This window comes from Aquarana catesbeiana, linkage group LG07 (genome assembly GCF_042186555.1).
Source record: "Aquarana catesbeiana isolate 2022-GZ linkage group LG07, ASM4218655v1, whole genome shotgun sequence".
Taxonomy (NCBI): Eukaryota; Metazoa; Chordata; class Amphibia; order Anura; family Ranidae; genus Aquarana; species Aquarana catesbeiana.
In genome coordinates, this window is record NC_133330.1 from 135,211,366 (window position 1) to 135,216,825 (window position 5,460).

Below are 5,460 nucleotides of genomic sequence, written 5' to 3' on the forward strand. Positions count from 1 at the left end.
TCTCTGGGTCCATCGAAAAACCAGCAGTGGAAATGACATAGCCCAGTAATTTCACCTGTTCACGATGGAATTTGCACTTTTCCAATTTACAATAGAGATTGTTCTCTCGTAGTCTCTGAAGCACAAGACAGACATCTGTGCGGTGGCTCTTAAGGGACTTGGAAAATATGAGAATACCGTTGAGATAAACCACCACACATAACTGCAACAAATCTCGGAGGACATCGTTAATGAACTCCTGGAAAACTGCCGGAGTGTTACAAAGGCCAAAAGGCATTACGAGATACTCATAATGACCTGATCTGGTATTAAATGCAGTTTTCCAATCGTCGCCCTCCTTAATCCTGATGAGATTGTATGCCCCTCTAAAATCAAGCTTTGAGAAAACTGTTGCTCCCTTGAGGCGGTCAAATAACTCCGTAATCATCGGAATGGGATAGGCATTCTTAATCGTGAAACGATTGAGACCCCTATAACCGATACAAGATCTCAGTTCACCACTCTTCTTCTTCACAAAAAAGAAACTAGCACCAGTAGGAGACGAGGATTTGTGGATGAAACCACGAGAAAGTGTGTCTGCAACATACTCCTCCATGGCCTTATCCTCCAAGACCAACAAAGGGTAAACCCGGCCAAAAAGGGGTATGGCATCAGGTTGAAGGTCAATTACACAATCGTACGACCGGTGTGGAGGCAAAGTACCAGCTTGACCTTTGTCAAAGACACCGCTAAAATCGTGGTACTCCTCTGGCAGAGAGGAGAGTGAAGAGGTGCACAGGACTTTGGCTATCTTCTGGAAGCATCTCTCACTGCACTGTGGCGATCAGGACAGAACCTCAGCACGGAGCCAATCAAAAGAAGGGTTGTGCCTCTGTAACCAAGGATAACCAATAACCAGCGGAAAATTAGGTGAGGAAATAACTTGGAATTGGATTATCTTATGGTGAAGGGCCCCTAGAGCCATGGACAACGGAACACAAGGGCAGGCTGTAGAGGTCTCCCGTCAAGAGCCTCAATGGCAAGTGGAGTGTCACGCAGCTGTAGCGGAATCGAGTGCTTCGATACAAAGGCAGCATCAATGAACAGGCCTGCAGCCCCAGAGTCGATTAGAGCCTGTATCTCGATGGATGACTCAGCCTAAGACAAGGTAACCGAAACCAGGGGCTTATCTTTCTGGGAAACTGGAGACGAAACAATGCCACCTAAGGTCTGTCCATGACAGGACCTCAAGGTTCCGGCGTTCCCTGGACGGGTAGGACAAGACTTCAAAAAGTGACCTGCCTGGCCACAATAAAGGCACAATCTCTCCCTCCTCCTAATGGCTCTCTCATCTGCAGAGAGACGCGTGAAGCTCAAGTGCATGGGTTCATCTTCACAGACCGACTCGGTACCAGGAGGCATGGGAGGTGAGGGAGGCAAGGGTGGGACTGCAAAGCTCAGAGACAAATGTACAGGAGGCTTGTGCCAGCGTTCCTTAAAAGTGAGTCTTTCTCTGAGTCTGGAGTCAATGAGTATGGCAAATGTGATCAACCTCTCCAGCTCAGTGGGTATATCTGGGGCTGCTATCTCATCCTTGATGTTATCCAAGAGACCATGAGAGAGGCCCTCATTGTTCCAAGCAACCTCTGCTGCCAGAGTATGGAATTCAATGGCATAATCGGCAACAGTTCTCGTACTCTGTTTGATGGACATGAGGCTCTTGGCAGCAGAACGTCAAATACCCGTTTCAAGGAAGCCACAAATTCTGGGTAACTCAGGACCACGGGTTTTTGTGTCTCCCATAGAGGGTTTGCTTCTGTCCATGGGAAACGCCTGGGGCAGCATCTCAAAGTATATCTCAAAGTGGTTGAGAGACACTCTGCATTGAACTGGATCGCCCCCAAATCGCTGGGGAAGCAGAGCGGAACCAGACATGCCTCTTATAGAGGTAATACTCAAGGCGGGTGCCTGCACAGAGACTGAAGCAGCAGCAGGGATGGCCTGCAACACAGATTGCACCGGGGCAGCCATAGTGGAACATTCTAGGTTAGCGACTCAGGAGCGTTTGTAACTCCAAGGCAAACTGATCCATGCGGTGATCCTGGTCATCCAATATGGAAAAAATATTGCCAACAAGTGGACTGACTGCATCTTCTGAATTCATAGCCTTCGCCTACTGTCAGAAACCATGACTCAGACTGAGACAGAAGTACAGTTAATCACACTTGTTTAATAATAATAAAAGGGTAAACAGAGTAAGCGTAGCGAATACATAGCCAGAGTTCAGCAACCAGATCGGGTAGTCAGCCAATGCCTATGTCAGAGAGCCAGAGTTCAACGTAGTAGTACAGCAAGCAGCATCAGGAGCCAGAAGGGACGTCAGCCGAGCAAGTCTTCAAAGGGAAAACAGGAGAAAGTCTCAGAGGTGTGACCAAAGGCAGAGAAGAAGTGAGCTGGACGGCTTTAAGTAGGCAGGACTGACGAGCAGATCATCAACAGCTGAGTCACTGTGGAGAGAAAGGAGCTGGCAATTAGCCGACAACTGAGCAGCCAGCTCAGAGAAGGAAGGGCTGAGCCCAGCCCTGACAATAGGCCACCTTCAGGTGATGGACACTGGCATGCCCTAAGATAAAAAGTGCACTCTCTATATAACCCCTCTGACTACTGGGGGTACCTCAGTTTTGTAGCAAAGCAATACACGTGTATTCCAAAGAAGGAAGGGACCTCTGTGTCCTGTTATGTACTTCAAAGGAAAGGATTTTACAGGTAAGCTGTTTTAAAAATCCTATTTTCTTATCATACATCACAGGACACAGAGCCATAGTAGTTACCATGTGGGATGTCCCATAGCAATGCCAACTGAAGGGAGGGAGACACAACAAAAAGTAGGGCAATAAGAGACTAGAGGACTAATACTGCAGCCTGCAGTACCCTGTGCCCAAAGGCGATATCCTCATGACCTTTTACATCTATTTGATAGAATCTGGTAAATGTATAGACTGAAGACCAAGTTGTGGCCTTACAGATTTGAGCCATTGAGGCTAGGTGATGCACTGCCCAGGAAGCACTAACAGCCCTAGAGGAGTGTGTTTTGATTTTAGAGGGTGGAATCCACCTCTTTAACCATGAGCTTGAACAATTACTTGTCAAATCTATTTAAAATAGTAGATTTCAATGCTGCCTGTCCTCCTTTAGGACTTTCAGGCAACACAAATAAAAACATAAATTTTCTGAATCCGAGCATTTTTAGTAGACATTTTTAGTAGTCGCTTTTAAGTAGACATTGACTGCTCTCACCACATCAAAAAAAATGTAGTGATTTTTCTTCCAAAGAACAGGGTTCTGGAAAAAGGACGGTAGAACAATATCCTGATTTAGATAAAAACCTGATACTACCTTTGGTAAAAAGTAAGGATGAAGACGCAATACTACCTCATCCTTGTAAACAACAAAAATACGGCTCTTTTCAAGAAAGAGCAGCCAATACTGATACCCTTCTTGCAGCAGATATGGTTACCAGAAAAAATTGTTTCCTTGTCAAAAAAGGACCAAGGGAATATGTTGTATCGACGCAAAAAAAGGCTGTTTTTTAATGCCGACAAAACTAAATTCAAGTCTCAAGGGTTCGGGGGTTACTTAACCGGAGATTAAGCCGAGTTACCCCCTGAATAAAGTTATGGACCAAAGAATGCGAAGCAAGTGGTTGTTGAAATAATACAAAGGCCGAGACCTGTCCTTAGAAAGCACTCAAGGCTAGCACTATTTCTCACCCCATCTGCAGAAAAAATCAAGGACTCTACCTAGACTTATTTCCTGGGGTGCAGCTCCTGGTTTCACACCAGGAGACATATGTTTCCCAGACTCCATAATATTTAACCATGGAGGCTGGCTCTGCATAAACCAAGGTAGAAAACTACTGAACCTGACAGCCCACGCTTCTTCAGAGTGTGGGTCTCAATAGTCAAACCATTAAATTTATCGTTTGCAAAGTAGGATGGAACTTCGGACCTTGCAAGAGAAGGTCTGGCCGTGAAGGTAGGGTCCATGGGTTCCCTACTGCCATCTCTGCATACCAAGATTTCCTGGACCCCGCTGGGGGTCACAAGAATCAACGACTTCCCTTCCTGCTTGATCCTGTGAAGAAGTTGTGGATGCAGGCAGAATAGAAGGGAATGCACAAATCGGTGAGAACCGATCCCATGGGAATAGCAAGGCATCCGTTCCACATCCTAGCGGATCATTTGTTCTTGACACAAAGTTGTCAATCTTTTTTGTTGATCCTGGAGGCAAACAGATCTATGTCTGCGATCCCCCATCCTTGACATATTGACAGGAAAATATCGGGGAGAAGGAACCATTCTCCCAGGAAAAACTGCTGGCGACTCAAGTAGTCCGCCTGCCAATTTCCTATTCCTGGAATGAAAACTGCCGATAGGCAAAGTACATTGTTTTCTTCCCAAGATAGGATAAGCTTCACCTTTCTCTGGGCCGCACAACTTCTTGTGCCCCTTGGTGATTAATATAGGCCATTGCTGTGGCATAAATGGATTGACTAATAGCAGGACAATACCTTAAACTGAACGTTCAGGCCTCAGAACCAAGTGTTCTGCCTGAATTTTTAAAATGTTAATGGGCAAGGCCATTTCTGATCTAGGCCACTTCTCCTGGACAGCTGCCTCTTTCAGGACTGTCCCCCAACCTAAACAAAAAAAGGTTGGGATATGTTGATACTATTTCCCAGGTAACTGAAAGAGGGATTTTCCCCTTCGCAGATTTTTGGATGTTAACCATAAACTGAGGCTCCGGTGCACTCAGCCTACAGCACCTGGTATTTCCAGGTGGTCTTTCATCCTGGTACTAACCAGGCCCAACCCTGCTTAGCCTCCAAGATCGGACAAAATCGAGTGCTATCAGGGTGATGTGGCTGTAGGCTTTGGAGTCAGACACATTGGGAATATAGAACTTAAATTCTCTGTTTCAAGCAGATAGGATACTGCTTTGCAGCAGTCTAGAATGAGACTGTGGAAAAACAGAAAAAAAAACTGCGCTAGGATAAGTGAAAGCAATTAAACAAATATACCTAATCATGAAAGGTATCTGTGGAATAACATATGAAAATTGATAAAGCAGCGATTCTCCTGCCTACCATCAATACAGTGAATAAAATGGAAAAAACTAGAATTGCGCTAAACCTATAAAATCAAAAATTTTAAATAAGTGCAAACTGACACACCAATCCACTAATTACAGGGTGATCAAATAACCATTTGTGTACAACCATGTGTGTTGTGGACAGGAGTCTTGAATGTCATATGCACCGTCACACATGGAAAACAAGACTTAGCAAATAGTAATTGTTCAACTGAACCAATTAGCTGAATAAAACACATATAAAAACAAAATGTCCAATAATATAGCTAAAATGAACTATATCACCCGTGAATAAATTATGAAAAATTATAAAAACTAATAAAAAGTCCA

At 44.7% G+C, this 5,460-nt stretch overlaps 1 pseudogene; it reads right to left on the reverse strand.

Annotated features, from left to right (window-relative positions):
• Positions 1-4,792: 4,792 nt before the first annotated feature.
• Positions 4,793-4,911, reverse strand: LOC141103982 (5S ribosomal RNA; annotated as a pseudogene).
• Between the last annotated feature and the right edge of the window lie 549 nt (positions 4,912-5,460).